At 39.1% G+C, this 24,842-nt stretch overlaps 1 long non-coding RNA gene across 1 annotated transcript in view; it reads right to left on the reverse strand.

Annotated features, from left to right (window-relative positions):
• The window catches only part of LOC127534232 (uncharacterized), a 58,521-nt gene that overhangs the window by 22,385 nt on the left and 11,294 nt on the right, over nucleotides 1-24,842 (reverse strand). The window contains exon 2 of the long non-coding RNA XR_007942274.1: nucleotides 7,230-7,294. This is a non-coding gene — a long non-coding RNA (uncharacterized LOC127534232). The remainder of the gene's footprint in view (nucleotides 1-7,229; nucleotides 7,295-24,842) is intronic.

Below are 24,842 nucleotides of genomic sequence, written 5' to 3' on the forward strand. Positions count from 1 at the left end.
GTGCTCGCAATATGCTGCATGTCGAAGCTCAGGGGCAGCTCCCTTTCTTTGCGGCGTTTTCTTCATACAAGCAATACAAAAAATACAACACATATTCCACCTTTGAATGAGATACAGTAGAAAGACTAAAGGTGGGAGACAAGCAATTCATAATTTGAATACTCTTTACTTTTCATGCGTTTTCATTGCGTCGTACCTGTCTTTCTTGAAAAACATCCTGTGCTCCAGCCTTATGCAGAGCAGGAATACAAGATCCTCAGTGACTCATCAAGCCTCACCTTATTATTGAAGAATGTTTAATTAGTGCTTCATTTGCTGTCAAGAAGCATCACCCCATCATCCCCGTGCTCTCTCTCTAAGACAAGTTGTTCATGTGCTTGTGGCACTCAAGACACATCATGAACTTGACACAGTTGTCTGAGTACTACCCACACAGATTGCAAAAAGGCTAAAATTGCAGCTAAAGTATGACTGTTCAGGATGCAAGGTTGAATCAAAAGGAACAAAATTAACACGTCAGTAACATAATGCTACTTTTTTTTTTAACTCAAGCCAGTGAAATCTATTCATTGTGATTTGTTTGCTTTCATGAAAGGTTAAAGTACCATCTCACAGTAATACACAAGTTGGAACATCCTACTTTAAGAAACAGAGAAAGCTTATTATTTCTTTTATTTCCTAAAATATTACTCAAACTGACTAACTGATCTACTGATAAAATTCCATAGTTGTAATCCAATAAAATACACCATCACGCTTTAAATGAAAATTATTCTAAAAAATGTATGTATTATGAACATCGTGGTATTATAAAGCACTTTTGTTCACAAACACTTAAGACAGCTTTGGAATTAATTTAGTACACCTAAAGTTCAAATCTATGTTCCCACAGCATAAAATGAACCCTTAAGCTCATATTTATAGAAAACAAATGCTTGCGAGTTTGTTAATCTCTCAAGTGTGTGAATTTTGTGCCAGAGGTGTTGCATACTATCATCTTGGCACTACAACTTCCCACAAAAAAGAATTTGTAATTTAATCTTTATATATATACACAATGTGCATAACACTGTCATGAAAAGTTCCATCTTTGAGCACACTTCAACAACATCTAAACTCAGTTTAGCACGTTAGCCCGAAAGGCTGGAAACAAGCTTAAATTAAAAAAAAACCTACAATCAGTTTGTTTGCATTGTTTGTATTACACCAAAAGGCAAAACGGTGAAATTACACTCATCAAAAATATAAACGCAACACTTTTGTTTTTGCTCCCGTTTTTTATGAGATGAACCCAAAGATCTAAAACTTTTTCCACAAACACAATATCACCATTTCTCTCAAATATTGTTCACAAATCTGTCTAAATCTGTGACAGTGAGCACTTCTCCTTTGCTGAGGTAAGCCATCCCACCTCACAGGTGTGCCATATCAAGATGCTGATTAGACACCATGATTAGTGCACAGGTGTACCTTAGACTGCCCACAATAAAAGGACACTCTGAAAGCTGCAGTTTTATCACACAGCACAATGCCACAGATGTAGCAAGATTTAAGGGAGCGTGCAATTGGCATGCTGACAGCAGGAATGTCAACCAGAGCTGTTGCTCGTGTATTGAATGTTCATTTCTCTACCATAAGCCGTCTTCAAAGGCGTTTCAGAGAACCAACCAGCCTCACAACCGCAGACCACGTGTAACCACACCAGCCCAGGACCTCCACATCCAGCATGTTCACCTCCAAGATTGTCTGAGACCAGCCACTCGGACAGCTCTAAATGTCTGACAGTCAAACTTTGAGAGCGGTCCAACCGTCAGTGGGACATTAGCTTAGAAAGGTTCAGGTTTAGGCGGTTTGTTTAGCTAGTTCACAGCACAGAGCATGTAAGAATGACAAAGCAGCAGCTCACGGCTCTCTTCTCTGACGTTTCTGCCTCGTCACCACCGTTCTCATCATAACCTGTAAACACAGCTTGCAGCATCCACCAGCAACCCTTTTTTTCTACATTTGGAACTTTTCCTGCAATGCCAGTCAAAGGTCTTCTTTTTCAATCTATGGCTCTGCAGTGAGGGCAAGATGCTAACTGCCTGAGTGCTGATGGTGTGAGTTGGGATGAGATCTGCTGTCTGCAATCATGGATTTCACCAGCCATGAAACTAGGATGACCTGTTGAATATCTATGTATAGGAATATAAGCTATCAACACTGCTTGATAGCAGTGATAGAAGAAATACCAGCCTCAACTAGAAGGGTACATGGGGAAAATCTCCAAACTTTCTGATGAATGAACTGTCCATGTCTGTAACATGCTAATATTTTCTGATTAGCAAAAAACAAAGTACATGTAGAAATGAAGGATTGTCATTAGTCCAAAAAGTAATTGTTCATAAAAAATGCTGAAACTGAAGTATTAATCTGGTCAATATCTGACCAAAATTCCTCTCAAAATTACACATCTCAACCTCATATCATGGGCTCACCAAAGTCCCCAGACAAAGACTGGTATCCTTGGAGTCACACCGTAAACTTGACCATCCAGTTGTCCCTTTGTATGGGAAATAATTATAAAAAAAACAATAATAAATAAAATAATAAATAAAACACATGAGGCAATCCTCCAGTTCATGCTTCTTACTGAATTTGAGCCATCTTATTGTAGACCTCTATTTAAATGTCTTTATATTCCACAACACAAAATCTATTTTAGACAAAAACACGTGAAAGAAACTATCCTTGAATAAATGTCCTCTAAGGTGCAGCGAGTCATTGCTCAACAGCACATCATCCAACCAAGGATGCATCATATGTCAACACCCCCAACCTCTCTCCCTCTCTCTCTCTCCTTAATGCTGCTTATGCAGAAAGGAAGAAATCTGATGTCATGCCTGCCTGCCTTCGGCTGTCAAGCCTTCATGCACACACAAACACACATACATACACAGACAACGTTATTTACAGTATAATTACTTCCATGACAGTTCAGATGCAAGCCCATCACTGCGTATTATCGAACCACTGAGGCGTGTAACAGTCTATAATATAGAGAGAAAAATCTATGAGTTCTATTACGGAACCACACACGAACAGAAACACACCCAGTGTAATCCAGGAGAGGAAAAGTGTTCACTGATGCTTTCTTTCTGGAGATTTTTTTCTTTTATAAATGAACCTATTGAAATTCCAAAAAATCCTGAGCTCATGAAGAGACTTTCAATCCCGCAAACAAACCCTTGGAAGCCGGAATAACTCATCTAAACTTCTTATCTTACCCATTACCATTCAAATGTAGGCTGGTGTGCAGAATTTTGCAGGAAATAGCAGGCAAGGGATATTTATGGGTTTCTAAAGGCTACAGTTACTATGCAAATCCTGCGTAGATGACTGAGTGATCGCATAGATCACTGAGTGACTCAGAGCGCTGCAGTCCTGCTGTTCTCCCTCTCGCTCTTTCTCCACAACCTGAGCCAGCCGAGCAGAACATGCACTTGTCTTTGCTTCATGCTTCAATTTTAGCATTGCTGAGGGGCGTGCTGAGAGAAATTGGATGTAATTAGGAGGATGTTTGAGAGGCAGTTGGATATTAACATGGGTTTCACCACTCAACATGGTGTTGGATGCCAGGCGCACATCTCATGCAGACACTTTATGTTTGCAGACAGATGTTCTGTAAGGCCCCCCTGCCCCATCAGAAAATTGTGGGACGTAAGCTCTGATTGTAGCTGTTGTGCACATCTATTATGGAGATGATGTGGTCTGAAAAGAATTTGTTTCTTGCTTCAGGATAAATTTGATAAATCCTAAAACTATAGAGGACAGGGAATTGCATGTTCTTGCTTCATGTCCAATCCTGTGTCTTAAAAATCACTTTTTATACTCCACTTTATATTTTCCCTTGAGTGGTTTGAAGAAACATAAATGTTGTTTGAATTATGTTCACTGGTACAGAAATGTTTCCAGTCATAGAAGGAAGGACAAAAGGACTAGATTATTGTAACATTCCCTTAACTTTTCAACCAGGTCTATAATTAGGGAGGCAAACATTCCAGTAATGTAACTAACAGACATTTTTCCAGTAGAAATTTTCATTTCGAGACCTCTAGTTTTTCTGCTTTGACAAAATATCTGCTGTGAAAAGCAATACTAGTTTTTGATTATGTCTTCCTTCAGCATCAGTTACATTTAGTGCTAATAAGCCAGAGTTTGTATTTGACCATCATAAGGACCTGATTCACACAGTCTCCTCTGAACAGCTGATATAGAGACGTGTCTGCTACTAGAACTCTGTGTGGCATTTATCTGGGCTCTAATCTGAGGTGCTGTTAACTTGCAATTTCTGAGGATGGTGACTTGGATGAACTTATCCTCAGCAGCAGAGGTGACTCTTGATCTTCTTTTCCTGGGGCTGTTCTCATGCGAGTCAATGTCATCATGCCACTTGATGATTTTTGAAACTGCACTTGAGGATACATTCAAAGACAGAGTTTTCCCGACTGAATATTAATTAAAGTAATGTTTGACTGTTGTTTCTCTTTACGTAGCCGATTTAGAATATGGATTCTAACAGTTGTCAAATAGGTCTGTTCCTGTGTACCAACCTGACTTCTGCACAACACAACTGATAGTCCCAACCCCATTAAGAAGGCAAGAAATTCCACAAATTAACCTTGACAAGGCACATCTGTGAAGCGAAAACCATTTCAGGTGACTACCTCATGAAGCTCACTGAGAGAATATCAAGAGTGGGCAAAGCAGTAATCAAAGCGTTGGCTACTTTGAAGAATGTAAAAATATAAAACATGTTTTGACTTATTTCACACGATTTGTTTACCACATAATTCCATTTGTGTTCATTCATAGTGTTGATGCCTTCAGTGAGAATCGACAATGTAAATAGTTGCGAAAACACAGAAGAAACATCATATGGTTAAAGATAAACCATAATATGGCAAATGCAGTTCACCAGCAATACTAGAGTGACCTACTACATATGATTGGATGCATGGGGGCGGCATGGCTCAGTGGGTAGAGTGGCCGTCTTGCAATTGGAGGGTTGCTGGTTCGATCCTCGGCCAGTCCTGCTCATGTCGAGGTGTCCCTGAGCAAGACACCTAACCCCTAATTGCTCCTGATGGGTCGTGGTTAGCGCCTTGCATGGCAGCTTCCACCATCAGAGTGTGAATGGGTGAATGTGAAGTATCATGTAAAGCACTTTGGGTACCTTGCAGGTATAGTAAAGCGCTATATAAATACAGACCATTTACCATGATTTTTTGGCCATTCTGACCCACAATCCTCTGCACTGTTATGTCACATGCATACTGTACATATGAGAGCACACAGACAGGTGACAGCTCATTCAGCACAAGATTGCGATGGTGAAAGCTTAATATTATGATAGAGCAGTAAGTACCAATCAGATGTATATTGCATGAAACCACATGTGCTTTGTGAGGGCAGCTTCAGCTGATACTTAAAGTTTAAAAAAATAAAGTGATTTAAAACACAGCCATAGATCTTTTTCTAATTTTAGCACAGTGCTTTAAATGCTGCACCTAACTTGAGAAAATGAGACTGTCCTCTCAGAGGAATTACACAAACAGAAGTTGTAACTTCTGAAAACAACCTGTTTCTCTAACATTCGAGTGTCAAAGCCCTTAGTTGGCTGTAGCAAGTAAGTAGATGTAATATTTGCAAAAGAATCTGACTTTTGGAAATCGCTGTAAATATAATTAGTGCAACCATGACAACGTAGACCTCCTTAACCTTGACAAGAAGCTTTTTCAACTCGAAAAAGAGCTTTGCCCATCCCACGTTTTCTGTGCAGATAAACCTACCCAAACCTTAACCACAATGTTTTAGCATCAATGAATTAATAGATTTTCTTATAAATAGTGATTTGTTATGGTTTTAGAAGGCAAAGAAAGATAATGCTGCTAGTATGATGGAGGTGTTAGGAAGCACTTCTCTGTGTTGACTCAAAGGACATAGAAAGACAACACAGCCTTAAAATTAAGTGATTGTGTTTGTTATTGCTGCTTTTTCAGACATGGTTGAAAAGAACAGACATTTACCCAAAACTGCGAACTGAAAAGGAAAAATAATTACAATCGCCCATTCTGATGGAGCCCATGTGAGGTCAACAGTGAGTTTTTGTATTCTTAGTACTTGGCTAAGTTTTAACAAAATGAGTGTTTTAAATCTCACCTGAATGATACTCAGACTGAGTAAATAGGACATGCTTCGAAGAAAAATGGCAGAGACAGATTACAGATTAAGCGTGCCACATCCAGCTCTCTAACTCTTCTTTCTGTCTCTTTTCTCATGGTAAATACCTTCCTTTTCTCTACTTGGAGAAAGTAGTGGGAAACAGTGAGTCAGGCTGGAGTGCTGAGAGCTGGACCGGACTGTTAATGCTACTCAATGAATTAAGAGTCGGTTCTGCTGGTTTACCATTTGAATGACTGGGAGGCTTGGGAAGGTGGTGAGCTCTGGACACAAAGAGATGCTTCACAGCCTAAATGCACTTTGGTTCACATCTACATGTCTAAATATTTGCTTCCAGGAACACAGCATGTTGTGCATAAGTGGGAATACATTATACTGTAGAGCAACACACAAAAAATGTCATTTTAAGTTGTTGTTTCATGTCTAATTTGGATTTACATGCGAATTGATCATCTTCATTGTAATTTTAACCCTCACAAAGTATTTTTTAAGTGTGTACGTATTAGAAAAAACTTGGACCATTGTGAATTTGCAGTCATGTCTTTAAAAAATGACTAAATGCTTTTTTTTTTCCCCAATTAACATAGTTTTCTACAGAAAATAATTTAACACTGAACCACTTTAATGGACCAAGATGAAAAACCACGGTGTTTAAATAACATGACTACAAATAAACAAATGCCCAGGACACCTTCTTCCATGCAATTTAGGTGTGCATCCATCAGAGGCCAGTTGAACGGTGAAAGTATGTGTAATTAGGCAGCTGTCCATCATGTTTCTACTGGCAGCTGCTTCATTTCCACTCTTAATCCTGCATACATGCATACAAGATTACAGACGGGGTTCACATGGTTCGACCAGCTCTTTGGAAGAAGGATAAGCAAAGGATACCAGGATAAGTCTCCCAGTGATCAGCCAATAAAGCAAGCAGTCAGCTGTGGTGAGGTGTTACTGGTCTGTTTGCTGTACACTCTTAGGGCAATCAGGCCTGGTTAATGAAGCCTCACCTTCACATCATGGCCAGTGTGGGTGTCTTGTTGGATAGACTTTTGGACTTCCACCTTCAGAAAATCTAGAGAAAAGGACAACATTTTCTGTGAAGCATTCATTTCATTGTATTTAACCTTCATTTGACCAGGTAAGTTAGTTGAGAACTAATTCTCATTTTTAATAACAACATGGCCAAGAGGCAGCACACAAACAAGATAAACAACAAAACAGATTACATGCACAGCAAATCACACAATCACATGCTAAACTTCATGAAGTTTATCATGTGTAACCCTGTAACTGCAGTTCTATGTGTGTACTTTCAACCCCTGACACTCCTCAAGTTATGGACTTCATGGTGGATTTCAGATTGCTATCTCAATAAATGGGTTTGACTGTGGTTATAACCTGGGGAAAAGTGTCTAACTGCCAATTCTGCTATATAGGGCTTTTATTTTACAAGGTGGCCTGTAGGGAGCACAATAGTGGCACTTCAGTCACCACAAGGCACTTTCATAAGCCCTGTCATCAGTGAGGCGTGACCACCAAGTGAGTCCTGATTACAAGTACTTTACTGTACAGGAAGCGCACTGAGGGCAGTATTTATAAATAGCTCCTATTTTAGAAAAGATAAAAAAGAATACAGAGTTTTTATACAAGTTTTGTTGTGTTTCCCATCACCAAAGCAGCCACAGAGCTGTAATTAATAAAAGCTTTGCAATAATAACTTGAAATTATTTTAAAAATTTGCACCATTAACAGGTACTATTATAGTACTAATCTTGTGTCAAAAGACTACAGTATGCACATTCATTTTAGAAATATTCGGTGCACATCAGCTAACCAACAGCTTTGGCAGCTCTAAGTTAGCATACTGCATATTCTAGCACATTGTATTTGCGTAAGAAGAGGTTTAAAACCCATTTTCTTAGTGTTTTGATTATTAATTGAGTGTATTTTGTATATGGATAGAGAAATACATTCTTTCTCTTGGCTCAAATGCAGGTCATGAGCTGCACAATTTTGGCTACTCACTTTAAAATCAAATGGGACAGACTTTAACATAAAGACTATGACACGGAACCAAAAAGTTGCTACATGCAATCAAATAAAGCACAGACCAAATCCAATGATTCCTCCTTGAAGCTTAAATCATTGTAAGAAATGTTTGAACCATAAATCACAAAAACAAAAATGAAGACGTTGAGGATCTGCGTGATCCAAATAGCGTGGAACTATTTGCATCTGCTAATGGCATAATTAATCACACAGGCTAGCGCATGTGTCACATACTCGAACAACACATTCTTTTCATTTCCACATAGGACGAAATACCCCTCTCCCACCGACCTCGCTTTCTTTTCTGCAGCAGGAATATCTCCAGGCAGCCTTGCAAGACAATGACACACAATTACCCAGAGCAAAAAGCACTGTGGCACTGACAAATGTAGTTTTTACTGAGCAGGAGACACTATGTTCTCACATCAGAGTTAAATACCTCCTTTTTATCTCAGCCAAGGCAAGAGAGAGAAAAGAGCAAAAGGGAAAAGGAAGGCAGAGAGCGAGAAAGTCAAACTGATCAAGACAGACAGAGAGAGGGGGAAGTAAGCCGTGGGCTATGGAGACATTGCAAGACGTTCCATGACAACCGAGCAGGAGGATTCTGAACCATTTCGTCCTATGGTCCTATTACGAACGTCACATGCCAAGTAAGGTCTTGCACAGTGCAGTTGCATAATGACCTATAGCTTATTTCTCACGCAGAGATGAGTGGCACAGGCTATTCTGTGCAACTCAATTGAATTGAAACTGACGTAATTCAGAAACACAGAAAAATATTTTCATTATATACAAGTCACAGTGAAGATCTTTGATCAAAGATGAAAAGTCTCATCATACCAAAGGTTTAATCTCTAAAATCTGGAGCTGTTGAGATGAGGAGGGCGGACATTAATTACATTGTCTCGCAAAAAGCTAACAAACTAACTCTGGCATTAGAGCATGTCAAAGCAAAGTGCACTAGTAAAAATGGCAAAATACATCTAAAAAACAATATGAAAAAACATATGCATTGTATTTCTATTTAAAGCAATCATTAAACATAAAGAAAGACGCACATTTGGACAATGTGCAGACGTATGCACTCGTGTGCTCAGCAAGCAAAATAAGAAAAAGAAAAAACTCAAAGGCAGTTTTATGAGCCAGTGCTTATGCAAACCCTCTTTCAAGCTCAAAAATACATAAACAAAGAAAGAATAGTGTTTGTGTTTACTGGCATTTCCATTTTTCAAATGATTTAGCAAATATGAAAGAAGTCATCATCTTTATTCTTTATGTGTGCTTAAATACATGCAGCATTTCATTTATAGAAGTATGGCTTTAGTAATTGTTTGGTCAGTGATAAAAAAAAAGAGACTTCATTTGTCTTTCAGTTGAGGGCAATTCATTTTCCTGAATCCCGAAGTAATCATATATATGTGTCACATGGAATCAGTCCTAAACGATCAAATCATGTAAACATTATAGTCTTGGAAATAAGGTTGGAGTTAAATCTATATGACAATGTGAGCATGACGTTGCGGTTTGTTTGTTTTGACTCTATTATGATTCAGATATGGAAAAATGACAGACTTTAATGTTCTGTGTTCCATGTTCTCCCTGTGGGCTGCCTTAAGGTACACCAGTTACCTATAAGGGATCTTCCAGCCATTGGCTTTCATAACAATATTAGTTTCAGAACGGATGTGTGAGTATGGTTTTAATGCAGAGGACAAACTTTCCCATTGGAGGGAAAAAAGAAATAATTAACTGAAGTCAACACAATGGCTGATTTGATTAAAAAATGGTGTTCAATTTGTAATTAGAAAAAAGCAACTTGAACCTGGTGTGAGGAACTTTTGTCTTTTCCATCTGGCAGTGAGAGTAATGACACAAACACTGTCAACACCAGCTTATACCATGTGTCTAACTGTCAATCACTGTCTCGAAACTTTCTTTTATATCTACAGCATTCTTGGACATTTCCTTGGTTTTCCACCATAGACTCTAATTGCTGTAGCCTGCTTCATCTCTGTTGCCAAACCAGTCATTGCTGGTTCACATAAAACACATCAGTCCTGGTGTACCAGCGTGGGAATGTCACCACAGGGAACAGAATTTAAACTCTGCTGGGATGGAAAGAGATTAACCTTCTGCTGATAGACTTGATCAGCATTGTGTGAACTTGTTTGGCAGGGCCTTGAATGTTACAGACGCTCATTTGTATGTAAAAGTCCTGCACTCTAGCTTTAAATGCAAACATTGAGTATTGATTATTTCATTTCAGCAGGGTTGATCTCCGGGGTTTAGCCAAACCTTTTCCATTAACCCAGGTTGGTCTATCTTACACACACCGTGCTGTGCACTGCTGTGATAAGAAGCGTTTTATCTGCAGCAGGACCAGACTCTTCTCCTTATCTGTTCTCATATTGCAGCTGTGTTTCCTATGCAAATCAAATCTTACCTGCTGTTGTGACACCACTATTAGAAATTTCTAACCTGGCAATAGCCAGATTAATAATTGTGTAGTACTTGATAGTACTCCACAATATCAATGTGGGACCGCTCCATGTAAATCCGTTCGGAGGAAAGAGGCACGGATTGGACAATGCAACAGTATGTCCCGCCTCTGACAGGTTTGTTTTTAGCCAAGAGCGGGATCTTCACAACGAGCGGAGCCAATTGGTAGATTAAACTCTTACCAAAACCCGTAGGTAAAAAAGCACAAACATCTTTACCGTCCAGAAATGCGCAAAGCGCCTCTCGTTGTTCTTCCTTCAAAGAAACGATAGGAGATTCAGCTAAAACTGACTTAATAGCAGCATCTACACGATCGTTGTCCTCTGTTGCCATGTTTGTTTTGATCTACTGGCGCTTGGTGTCATCGTCACACCCGGATATCCCGCCCATTATCCCGCCCCACACACGAATACTGCTGCGTGATTGGCCTTAACCAACTCGGTGCTGTATGAAAAGTGAAGGTGGGAGCGGAGCAAGATGGTTTCTTGAGAGATTTGTGAAATCACAAATATCGCGAGAAATCAACTTGCTGGTAAGGTTAAGAAATTTCCACTGCAGAGTAAAAACGTTACATGAAATCCACTGCATTTAACAGCGCTTCATGAGTCTTAATACTCTTACATAAAAACATCTCAACTCAACCAGATTAAACATATTCTGTGCCAGCTGGTCAGAAAATCTTTCATAGTTTATTAAACAGGTAAAGCCACAGTGAAGTGAAAATGGCTCTAACTGTAGTTTGTAACTAGCACGCCTCCAGTGTGTGATTAAGTAAAACAACTTCACCTTGCTGCATGTGAGGTGTAAAAACATTGACAACGAGCCAGCATGGTTGAACTGCTTGCAGCTGTTCTCGACAACTTGACTCTTCACAACGGAAAACCCTGATGCCTCTTAACAGCCACCAGCTCATGAATCAAAGTGTTCATGTTTTGACTGTGAGCATTAGTCTGGAAAAAGGTCTTGTTGGGGGTCACGGGTTATTATTTATCTCAAACAGGCTCTTTAGGCCACACCCTGCTAGGTTGGTGAGTTACAGCTTTCTTTTCTCAAATTTGGACCACTGCACAGATGTCAATCAAAGTAACAACTATGCAACATAAACGTCAACATGAATACTTCAGTGCAACAAAAATAATCTTACCTGTCTGAAGTCATACTAATTACAAACTGAAATGTATAGAATATCAGGAAAATATCTTATTAGTCTTCAGTGTGCTGCAACCCAAACACCATCCTCCAGTATTATCACTACATGATACCTCAACTCACCAGAATACGGCATTACGATATTCATGACAAGAAAAACCAAATGCGTCTTGCTTTGTCTCCAAACAGGTGATATCAACTTGAATGTCACACTGTAAGGCATGACTGGATTTTCTGAAACAACCAATTTCACAGTGTAGCCATGACAGGACTGTCTGTCTCTGTGGTCTGTCATATGTGAAGGTTATCCGAAGACGGCAAAACGCCTCACATGCGTGGTTTGTGTTTGCGTTTGGTCATTCTCCAGCAATCAGAGGTTCTCTGTCTCGTGTCTTTCTTTCATTTCTGAAGTCCAGCAGTGTTCATGTAAGTCTGGCCCCAGCAAATCACCAGGGGTCATTACAGGTTCAAGGTCAGTCGGAGCTTTGAGCAAGGTCACGTGGAACAGCTTCAGTCCCATCTCAGCCTCGCCCAGCCCCCCTCTGTGGAAGCAGCCATTGTGATTGCAGTTATTTCCCCCTGCAATTTGTGATATTTGAGAAGGATTGTGTTTGTGTGCGTTTGACTCGATGTGTGCCTCCTTTCTCTGTAATACTTGCAGCATGTTCCCTGTTTCTTGTGTGTTGTTTTTTACAGTGGAAGATGTCCGTTCCTCCTGCTACAGTTTTGATTTGATTCATTATCAGCATTCACTTCCACTTGTGGCTGCTGACATTTGTTTTTCAATTTTGGCAGCTTTTTTTCCACTTGTTTGGCTGCTGCTGTCTAGAAAAACTCTCCAGCTACATGCCAAACATACGCTGTCCGGTCCCCAAAAAACTGACTTTTGGACAATGCCAAGTCTTTCGCACAATGATCATCTTCAGCACCGAAACTCGTCTTTTGTAATCTCTGTGTCACTGTGTCACAGTGCAAATGGCTCTCAGGGCTCTCTGTGAGCTGAGGCATAACGCAAGAAGAGCTAAGGCGGTGGGTATTTGAAAAGAAAGCTCTGATAGTATTCAGTCTTTAGCATTTAGAGCATTTCATAGAGCAGTGGGCACCAGGACGCTGGAGGAAATAATCCACGGCCCCTTTCAGAAAGTTAGTGAATGCCCTGAGTGGTGCTAGGAGAAAAGCACAAGGCCCGGCAGCGTTGGAAACTGATGATCCATGATGCCTTTATGCTATGCTGGTCTGCATCTCTATGCCTTCTTCTTCTCCCTCTGCATCTGCTGTTGCTGTATCTGCTGAAGGAGAAAACCTGACTGCACTCCATGAATACAGAGAAGCTGTCTTAGTTACTACTAGAAAGCATCTACTTAAAGACCCTCACAGCTCAAAGTTCTTTATACTCTTTCCGTCTACTGTTCACAGCTCTAATACATGGTTACACGGTGGCGTTAATCTCCACAACAAAGTGCACTATCATCACTATGGACACAAAATTTAAAAAGTAGTAGTGTTTGATATGCAATAAAGTTAATAAATGTAACACGATCAAAAAAGTAGGAAAATGCTTAACTGTTAAACAGTAAATTAAAAGTTACTACTGATATTTCATTAGAAACACATCAGCTCAACAGCTAGTATGAACATGACCATATCACAGATCACAAAAGATTATGTAATAAAAATGTCCCCCGTTGATGATGCTCCAGTGAGGCATTTGATGGAGAAGATACTGTAAATCATGCATGTCAATATTTGTTTGACTGTAGATCTGGCAAAAGGACCAGTTCAACAAAGGCAGTTAAACTACAACAGTTCTGTAACGGTGCCACTAGCTGTTGCTACTAGCAACAGATTGCTCAAGTAAAACCAGCTGGTGGCAGAGCAGTGCAGCATCTGTGATTATTCTATTAGAGGAACACATCATGCTTAACAAAGGTCCCATGGGTGTGGATTAGCAGGTGCACAGCAGTATGGAGATGCAGAGGAGTAGTTTCCGAAATGGGTATCAAAGCACTCTGGAGTGTCTTGAAGACAGACCAGGAGTGTAACAAGATTTATCATATCATTAAGCTGTTTTCCACTGCAGGAATTTGTGGGTTGTTTTAAGGCTGTTGAACCTTTATGTATGTTCAAGTGCAGGAACAAACCTGGCTGAACCTCTTTCAGGCACATTTTCGAGGAGGAAAAAGTACCTACTTCAAGGTAGGTATCTCTCTGAGCAGCCCTGAATAAACTGCTATGCGAGTCTCAATACTGAGTGGGCCAATTTGGATTTTTCTGGCCTCTCCATGATCACATCTAACATTGCCAGGCTAACATAATAAACACTCCATAGTTCTAGTGCCTATGTGTCCATAGAACTGGAGTTATGTCCAGTAACATTGTATTTGGCACAGTTGGAGTGAGAAAAAGAAATGTGTTGATTAGAGGTACACCATCTCATACTTGTCTCATGTTCTGGTAGTGGAAAGCCACCTAATGTCCATTTATTGTACATGTAGTCATTAAAAAATAAAAAAGCGACATTTCCATTAACTGCATTTTATGTTACGGATGGTAATGTACACAAACAAAGATTATAATAGTACTAGTTTTACTTCAAAATCACTTTTTAAAACCATGTAAACTAACAAAAACAACATTGACTATATCAGTGTATTTAAGTATGATAATTAAAGCAATATCATGGTGAAAAGAGCTTGGGAACCACTGCTGCAGAGGACAGTAATCCTTCATCGACACATCCCTCATGCATTATTAGAAGAAAGAGATACACTTTTCTTACCTATGATATCACTCCACACTGGTTAATGGCTAAGTGCAGGGATAGCTCAGTGCCTCTAATCACGTTTGAATAGATACATCAATGCAGAGCTCCATAGTCAAGGTGGATCATCAAAAGTATTTGAACATTTTACAGGAACAATAAAGAGATGGCATATTGGTATAAAAAAGAAAAATACATTCAGGCATGCTAGTCAAAATAGTTACTTTACAACTACATTTGTGGCTGTAATAGGATACTTTGTCTGATTTGTAACGAGCTGGGGTCTTACTCCTGCTTTATTTTACCCCCCTTTACACGGGCATTATGTAGGGAAATTAGCTAAGAAGATATTGGTATTTCATTAAGCTGTGCTCAGTCAACCATCCCCCATTTCCCTTCTCTGCCCCCATGGCTATACTGATTTCTCTGTCTTTCGTTTAGTCTTGCTGTGTCTACTTCTGTCAGCCATCCCTTTGTATTTCTCTTTTTCCTTTCTCCCTCTTGTTTTCTCGAGCGCTGTGAACCCGACCACAACCTATTTTTATATTAAACACACAGCCAAGTGGATCACAATGGTTTTAAAGCCAATGTACATTTGGTATCTCAGTGCGCTGCCCTAAACAGAGACACCATTTTTATACCCACTGACCCACTAGATTCAGAAAATACACCAAGGCCAGCAACCTTTTCTGAGCTGAGAGGCTTATAGTCACAGAAAGAAAGAGTCCTTCATAACAGTACACTTGCACTTCCAGCCTTCATCACAAAATACAAAGACACTAAATACTTCCTTTCACCGTTCTGGATCATGTGCAGAATTAAGATCATATATTTGATAAGAGTTTTGTGTGTGCTGTTAGGCTCTGTGTAACTAGTCTATACAAGTCAACAGTCCTTCACTCAAGAAGGATACACTTCTTTTCTAATCCACAGAACACGATTTCAGTTTGGTGGAATTGTTAGCTGACATAAGCCATTTCCTTCATTTCTAAAGGCTGCAAAGCCCCCAGATCCTCGAATGACCTAAATGTGGGAATGAGAAGAAATGTCATAGTAGCTGTTCAAATAATAATCATGACTTGGATGGGAATTTTTTGTCGTCATGTAAGATGACAAAAATCATGTTACTACACAAACTATGGATGAAACATATTTCGATTATAAATGCGGAGAACAATGTTACACATGCTGATGTGATAAATTAAAGGCAAAACTGCTTTTATAGAGAAATGCATTAGAGTAAAGGCAGTTTTCTCCAAAATTAATTTGATCTCATTGGAGGACAAATCAATTAAAAGCCTGGTATATTCAAACAACATGCATCAGTAGCCTCCAGTCTGTTTTACTCAATAGTTTTGGTCCCATGGGGTAAACAGTAGTGGATAATTGTTAATTTTTCCATTATCACAAAGTAGTATCAAAATTGACAATTACATTTTTTCCAATATACAACAGCAAGACACAATCACAAAATCAGTAAATGTGACCTCCCAACGCCGGAGGCACAGCAAGTCACAGAGCAGCAATGTTCATTTTAATGATCTCATGCTGCATTTCACTCATTCCTTTTACTGTTCGCAGGCTGCTGTATCTTCCAGGCTCGTGGGACCTTTCCTTTAGTCCAGTGTGCAAAAAAATACAGTAGTTGGGAGTCAGTACACATAGTATACAGTGCGACATGGAGTGGATCTACCTCATACATTAATGTACATATTTTCGAGGTGGTCTTTGCTTGTCAGGCCAGATACTATTAATCCCACGCTGTAGGATATAAAATGAGTCTCGTCAATGCTTGAGAGGACCATTTCTGTGAATCTGTGCAGCCTGAATCTAAATTAAAATCTGAAATGACTAACGGGTCACATATGTAGTCAAGAAACAGTTGTCTAATTGGTTTTGCCTCAACAGCAGACCATGCTCTTTTCACTAGTCGTTATGTGAGGAGAGGTGTTGGTGAGACACCAAAATATAAGCCAAGTTTGACAGAGTTTGCAATGACATTTAAGCAGCAATCATGTCTTGGTCATTTCATTCTCAGAAGTATATTTTTAGTCCATTGTGCCTGTCATACACTTCAAGACAGTTGCATCAACGCTGAGCAGCAAAAGTTAGGTATAGTAAGATGTAAAACATCAGTACCATTATGGCAGTTCATCATATCCAGGCATGTGGTTGACAAATGCAATCAAAATCCATTATAAATGAGAGAAAATACTCATTCGGATGACTCCATATAGGCCACAATGGGTCACTGAAGAGTCTGATCAAATTAGAAATGCCATAAAACATTTGCTATGGCCTTCTCAGTTGCCAGATATTGACCCAGATAACACCTTCTTGAATGTAAGCCAAAAAGCATATAAGCTGTTCTGACTCTTTCTGGTGGCTCCTGCATTTTGGTCTCCAGATTTATAATGCTGACAGAAAGACCAGCATCAGTTTAGGGCAACAAAATTGAAAAGGTGGGGTGAATTCAACATATTAAACTATGCAGATCATCTTGCTACCGGCCATTTCAGCTACTGAAATTATGAATCTTATCACAGTGTAACAGAACAGCTCCTGACAGAAAGCTGAACGTTAAGACCCATCATCTTTAAAATAAAAACAATGTCTCTTGCACTGTCTTAGCATCTCTGTTTTTATTCTCGACCATGGAGAGAGAGCCTCTGGGGAACACTGTTAGAAAACCTTTGATATGTGACTTTGTCAAAATTGTGCCTCATGGCAATGGCAGATCTATTAAAGGGGTTTTTGCCCCCTTAAAAAAAAAATCATGTCTTTTCTGACTCATTCATAATACATGTCTAATAATGAACTCCTTGAAGAATTCCCAGTCTGCTATTGCAAAATAATGGAAATTCTAGATTACTTGCAGGACTTGTAAATTCCTCTGTAAATTTCCATCAGATTGCATGAATACTTGCAACCTAATTCAACCAGAGTCTGTTCAGATTTTCAACCTAAAGCGTCCATGAAATGCTGATTGATAAGCACATAAGTTATGTATTCTTCTCATACCACATAGCAGCTGCTCGTTGTTTCAGTAAAGCGTAACAGAAGAGGATCACAAGCCTCAAACAGTGAGAGAACATCAACCCGTCTACGTGTCTAGTTGCATGGATATACTTTGGATTGGTCTCCAGGGAGCAGGGTTTCAGTATTTAATACTCTGGTGTTAGCCAGGCAACAACTGTTATATACCTCAACAAGACAAAAACAATGTGGCCTTCTGTTATTTTTATGGTTTGTATGTACAGGTTCGGTCACACTGACGGCACCAATGACAAATGGCTTCCATACGCTTTTGAAACCCGACTGACAATACTGGTAGTGTAAGAGGAACATTTTCATTTGCAACTTAAACAAGTCAAAAACATTTTGAGGCTTCTCTTAAAGGGTTCAAAGCGATCAACAACAGTTCAGATGCTCTGAAATGTTTTCTGTAGTTTCAGGCAGTAGAAGTTGGACAGTTCCAGATTTCAGATTATTATTTCTAAAAGAATAATTAATTTATAAATGTAAATTGACTAAATATGATTATGAAGGAGCTGCTAGGAATTGTTACGTTTCATACACTTGAAGTCAATAAAGCCCAAATTTTAATTACAACTGACTATAGATGGGATTTTAAGAGCTTTCAGCTGCCCTTGAAAATGAAAATTTGATTGACTTTTTAATTTTTTTACTACATCCTGTTAAAACCTGCCATTCATCCCAACAGTGATTGTTTGCTTGATTCTTCAACAAAGCTAAGAAGCATGATAACGTTATAAAAATGCTGCACAGAGCATCTAGATACTTTTTTGCAGTTGTTATGAAAAAAACACCACTATTTTAACCTTCTTGAACTAGTCAACGCTTCAGTGGCTCCAGTGGAAAAAGCTGACGTACAAAACAAACAAAAGAGGAGCGAAAAGTGAGGGTGTTTGTGAGGTAAAATGAGGAAGGCGAACATAAATAAAAAAGAAAAGGAGGCAAGTGCGAAGCAGCCACCATGAGTCAGGCTGTTGTACTCTTCACATGAATGGTGCTAATCAGAAGTCGTATGTCAGAGAAGTGAGCCGATGACGTCTGGGCCATAGAATTCAGATCAGTAGAACAAACTACACACAATAAATCCAGCAAACTGTCATTGTCATCGATAATAATAGAGTCAGGAAAAGTGGCATTCTCTTTATATGCTTAAGTTACACATTCTTGCGCCTGAACTCAAGCGAGTTTTGCTTGAATGTTAGGTTGATTTCAGTTATGACTGTTGAGTGACCTGCGCCATTCCACATTTCTCATCAAACTCAGTCCGTTACACCTCCAGAGAGGTCAACACTACATTGCCCTCAGCTTGTACAAACCAAACCCCCCACCAGCTCTCGACTCACTCATCCAGACCAAAAGCCATAGCAGTATGAGTAATTTATTGCATGCATGTACTCCGATTATTACGATTTATTATAAGACAGTACATTGCAGAATTAGACAACTGGAGTAACCAATGCTGCTGACCTCAAACAGTGCAGGCTCTTAATATTTATGAATCTCCTTCCGTGTGTCTCTGTGAATTTTATTTCTACATGGAGTCTGCTGGAACTGATTCAGTCTCCAGTGGACCAGAGGATCCAGACTAGTCTGACTGCCTCTGACTCATGGCAAGAGGAGGCGAGAGACGGAGAGAGAGTGGCGAGTATGACCTCCAGTCCCCCCTCCATCCATCCCTCACCATTCATCCATCCATTCTTAATAGGATACTCTAACCTGGCTGTTTAACACACATTAACATCACAGCTCCCCTCAGCTGGAAGTCTGGCTTTGGATGCTTTCGGCTATAATGGCCTGTTTGGAGGGCATTATCATATATTATATACGAGTGTCATTTTGTTGATTTGACACAGATGTAAAATGTCTGGACATACATGAAATGTAGCAAGATGAATTAAATAATGTTTGCAGAAATGCATACTGAAATTTCTGGGATTTTTAAATCTTATATTTGTATAGAACTAGGACCAATGTCATTCATGTCTGTGACTGACCTCAAACTGTCTCTCCCAGAAAAATAAAAGAAGGATGATGTGGATACAGGTGAGCAGACCACAGTTTTGTTTTAATTTTTCTACCAAGTAAATTTAGTTTTATCTTACCCACAATGATGTCTTTGAGCAAGATTAATATAGTGGTTTCTATTTTCAACCTGGATACTTACTGTTTTCTGTCAATAACATAGTATTTGTTTTAATCTAAATCCCCAAAAAGATCTAATCTTAATATTGCAAGTTGTTTTTTTTTTTTTTTTGCCTAAACATGACTGTATCAAGTGGTAATATCCGAGTCTGGAAAATAACAGAACATGGGAGTACAAAAACTGCACTTCCGCAAATGGCCACTTGAGGCTGACTCCAAAGTGGAGTCAACCTCCACAGATTCCCATGTTAAAATAGCAAACTTTACAGTAGAAATAAACACGTTTATACCCTGGTACACAAACATTTGTGGTCTTTATAGCTAATGTCCCTGTTCTTAATAACCGCGAGTGGAGGGGAGTTGCAAAACTCACACATTTAGATTGTATTAAAGTTTTATATTTTGTATAATTAAGGGCCAATTGTATGTGAGAGGTAGGTGCAATAGTAGGACAATCCAGTACACAGAGACATTTCCATGGCCTGTCTTACATTCATTCTTATCTAACTTTTGAATTAGCTGCAAGATAGCAGAAGTGAAGCACTGGCAGGATGACGATAACCACAGCCTCCACTTTGAGTTTTGCTGAGGGATGGTTTGCTCATCTTTAGATACAGTTGATGGACCGAACAATGCTTTGTGTATAGTGGAGGCCTTTTTGTAACATTCAATGACAAGGTTGTAAGTGTTCATCTCATTTTTAGAGACACGGATAAAACAACTTTGCTTTTTCTTATTTATTTGTCATGAGTTACACTATTGCTTGTTCTGCTATGACAAGTCAAAATGTCTGCCACAAGAAAAGTGATTCTGGAGCACTGACTGTCAGTGTAGCGGCTATCTAAAATCAAATCGAACATTGTGGGTGCAGCCAGTCTAGTTCTTAATTACAAAGTATAAATACAGTGCAGCCAAAACCAAACCACTGTCTATTTATTCCATCCACACTTTTTGGCTTGTCCATAAGATTTGTTCTTTACTCTGCAATAGATTCAATTTAAATGTGTATTATACTTGACAAAGGGACATCTGAGCAAAAATAAAATTGGTAGTTAAAAATACTTCAACAAGAACACAAAAAACTTTTGGGCAGATTTAATACCGAATGTAATTTGTCACCCCATATGTGCCTGGGAAGTATAGAAGCTATACTTGTATACTTGAGACAAATTTGTCAAAGTTACAACAGTAAAGACACACTTTTTAAATTTGCATACAGTCTTTTAACCCTGGCGTGTCTTTGAGCCTATCATTACTATAAGGCCTGCATATTGTTGTCTATTAGGGTTCTGGACCACTTTCAGTCAAAACTAAATGAACCAGCTGCTAGTTATTTTGCATCAGAACTACAATAAGTGGAGAGATGACAAATGACTTCCCCCTGTTTTGACTACCTTCTTTTTTGCCTTTGACTCACCATTATCGCCATGCACTTACAGATCATCCGATCTTTCATCTATTGCTCTTTTTTCATATTTTTAATATCTTTGAAATATTTTCAGTGTGTGTTTTAAGCAGTACTTTTGAGTAAATACTTTTGTTAAAAGCACTCTTATCTGTGTATGAAATATGCTGTACAAATAGCCTTGACCTCCATAAAATTAGCCGTTCATGAATCCTTTCAAGTCATTCAAAAAGTCTGAAGTGAATGAATGTCTTAGAAGTAGGCGTGCATTGGTGGACAATGGGAAAGTGAAAGAGAGTTGAACACACATTGTGTGAAATGTGGATGAGCTGAAAAGCAAATTGATGCAATTATCTCTTTGCAGTGACATCAAACAGCGTACATTTTCATATTTTATCAATAGGTCTTGTACAAAACACTTACATTGAATGCAAAAGTTTCATTCCTTTAAAGAAATGCAGTGTTAGCTAAAAAGCTCTAAAAATAATTGACACTGTGACATAAAACACAACATCCCGATGCAAGCAATGAAGTAAGACAAGTTCCCGTGTTTGTTTTGCTATTAATGATGAATATCCATTTACTGAGTGCAAAATTAAATGAAGTGCTGCTTGACATCGAGTTCATTAATCTGTAACGAGAAACAGTGGGATAGTGGTTATTGTAAACACGGCTCCCTGCTGTTAAGTGGTTATGGTTGACGAGCGTAATGATGTTAGTTTTACATTAACTTGATAATATTCTCTCCCAGAGGTGCAACAAAACATGCCTCCATCAGAGAAGACTGTGATGAAACTAATTCTTAATGATGTTGACAGTGCGCTCAGTTATGGGAGACTTTTTCCCCATCTCATTCTTCTTTACTTTTTAAGATTTTGTTTTATAATTGCATTTTCTGTACATGTGGAACTGTAAAATGAAAAAAAGAGAAGTGAAAATGTACTACTGCTACATTGTTGCTAACAGTAATGAAGATAAACAGATCATCAGATTTGTTATCCTCCATCCCCTGAGGACGGTGAATGTCGAAGATTTCATGACACTCAATCCAGCAGTTTTTGATATTTCTGGAATCTAAACAATTCCTTGTATACCACATGAATGGAATCCAACATTACTCCAAATATCATCAGAAACCTGATGATATAAAAAAGAGTTTTTAATTTTCTCACACAGCTCCAATGACACATTGGTCCCAGTAAATTACAGCTTTGGCCTTATTGAATTTAAATCTTACAGTTCTTTTTGGTCGCATTGCATTTCTCAGCTCATGTTTGATTAATGTGAAACTTGTGATTTCCACCACCCACGGGTACATACACTCTGGTGCATTCAGGGTTGAGCAGAAAACCAGCAATTAATCTGTCACTTTCAAAACAAAGTCCTTTGTGTATCACAGGGGCCAGCGGGTGACCACAACAAACCCACCATTGCGGGCGCTCACAATTCCCCGTGCTCCTGCTGTACGGTTACCTTCAACAAGCCCAGCGTTTAGTAATGAGTGTTATTGTTCCAGGGGGAGACGGGGCTCCCCTGGTGTCCTGACTGAATGGCCTCCTCCGGTTTATCGCAGGTTGCTGTTCTCCTCTCAAGCCGTATGATTAATGGTTTACCTCCGCTAATGTAGGTCAGCGGTGACAGCATTATTATAATGTTGTGTGAATAGGCTGCCATTATTTATTCTATGAAAATGAGTTATATGTCTGGGAATATTCAGTACGTGGGTACAGGTCTCTAAGTAACACTCAATGACAGCATATTTAATGAGAAAACAGAGAGAGAGAAAACATTACTTGCAATTGTGCACTAAATACAATAAAGGTAAGGCAAGAAATAGTGGCTTTCTAAGTGAATACACATCAGGATGTACAAATGCTGGTGCCCTTGAATGAAAACAGTTCAAGTCTGCAAACAGCAACAACAACAAAGCTCATTTCAGATACTGGTGAGATTTGCTGCCTGCATGATATAAATACAGCAGCTTTGCAGACTGAGGCCTGAAGGATCCTCACCAGATTCTCAACGATGATTCTAAGCGGATGTCTTGTGCCATATATTGGTTAGCGAACCCATGTTTGAACCGCTTTCCAAAAAAAATGATAGCCTAGTCATTGCAGTTTAAGAAAGCAGGCGCACTGCAGAAAGCGAGCGGTTTTCAATCATGTACCATTGAGGCTCAAGAGGCTGCTGGTTTCCGTTCCAGCCAACAGTCGACACTATAGCAGCTGATTTCACTGATTGCAGTTTCACACTGAGTCACCGAGCATGAAGGCTTTCAGTGTGTTCATTTTGGAGCGTTTTTAAACGTATCTGTGATGCTGATGAGGAAGAATAGAAAAGAAAAGAGCAAGATTACATAATATTCAGCATGCATATGACTTGAACGAGACAACATTAATAGCTTCTTTTATACGTTATTGACACAGTTAGTCCAATCCTTCTTTCCTGCCAGTAGTGTCACCTGATCTTCCCCGCAATCAGTCCCCTCGGTAGTTACAACAGCGGGTCACTACTTGCTATTTAAAAGCATTAACATTAGTGTTCTTTATTCTGTGTGTTCCCTGCATGAATCATGTACTGCTTTTTGCTTGTTCCCTCTGCTGTAAAAAAGAAACTTTCTGATAAAGTAAACTTTTGTTTTATAGGCCTTTCTTGTGTGAAACTTTTGGAACTTTTATTCTGAGCTTTGACAGTAACACTGTAGGCTGCAGAAGAACAAATCCCGACTTATTTGCAGTTACAGCATTTTTTACCCTTATATTAATGAAACCGTCCAGCATTGAACAGGTCTGGATGTGTCCCGACTCTCACAAATCCAAAGGGTTATGGCTATTCCCGATTCAGTAAAACCTGTATATGCATGCATTTCTCATTATCTTTGTTCTGTCTTAGTTTAAGATGGAGGAAAGTGTGCAATGGTATAAGGAAAACTGATTCTTTTGCTCATCATATTAACTACTCCTATGTTAAGTTTAAGGTATTTTCCATAATAATCTTTCAGCACATTGTAATTTGTGACTGATCTGGGAGGAAACTGGACTTCTGCACCTTCAGAAGGTCTAACTCGTGATGGGATACTTTGGCTAATCACAGTCTTTTCAAAAAGAGGCTGATCCTATTGAATATTCTAAAAATGCAGATGCTGGTGCACATCCCTTCAGACGGAAGAAAGTCTGTTTCAACGGTAGAATATCCTGCAGGAAAAGAAACATTATCCCAGCACTGGTAACAACTGACTACACTAAAAAGCATCCGAAAAAAGGGACAACAAACGTACCAAAGAGTCTAGAAGAGATTGTGATAATAAAAGCAATAAAACACATGTCAGCATCAGCAAAGAGCTGCATGGAGGGAAATTTGCGATTGCAACAACCTTGCATCAGGGTTAGTTTGGATGGTCTGAAGCGGAGTTGTAAGACATACTTCCATAGCCAGTGTAATACCTACACTATAGTACTGCAGCTGAGGTCGACAGTATTCTACTGTTTCTTGACAGTGTGATTGTAATTTACTTAAACATTCAATTATGCTATATTTTATAACAGTGATCTACAATAAAATAGGAAGTTTACTGTTTAA

This window comes from Acanthochromis polyacanthus, chromosome 5, assembly GCF_021347895.1.
Source record: "Acanthochromis polyacanthus isolate Apoly-LR-REF ecotype Palm Island chromosome 5, KAUST_Apoly_ChrSc, whole genome shotgun sequence".
Taxonomy (NCBI): domain Eukaryota; kingdom Metazoa; phylum Chordata; class Actinopteri; family Pomacentridae; genus Acanthochromis; species Acanthochromis polyacanthus.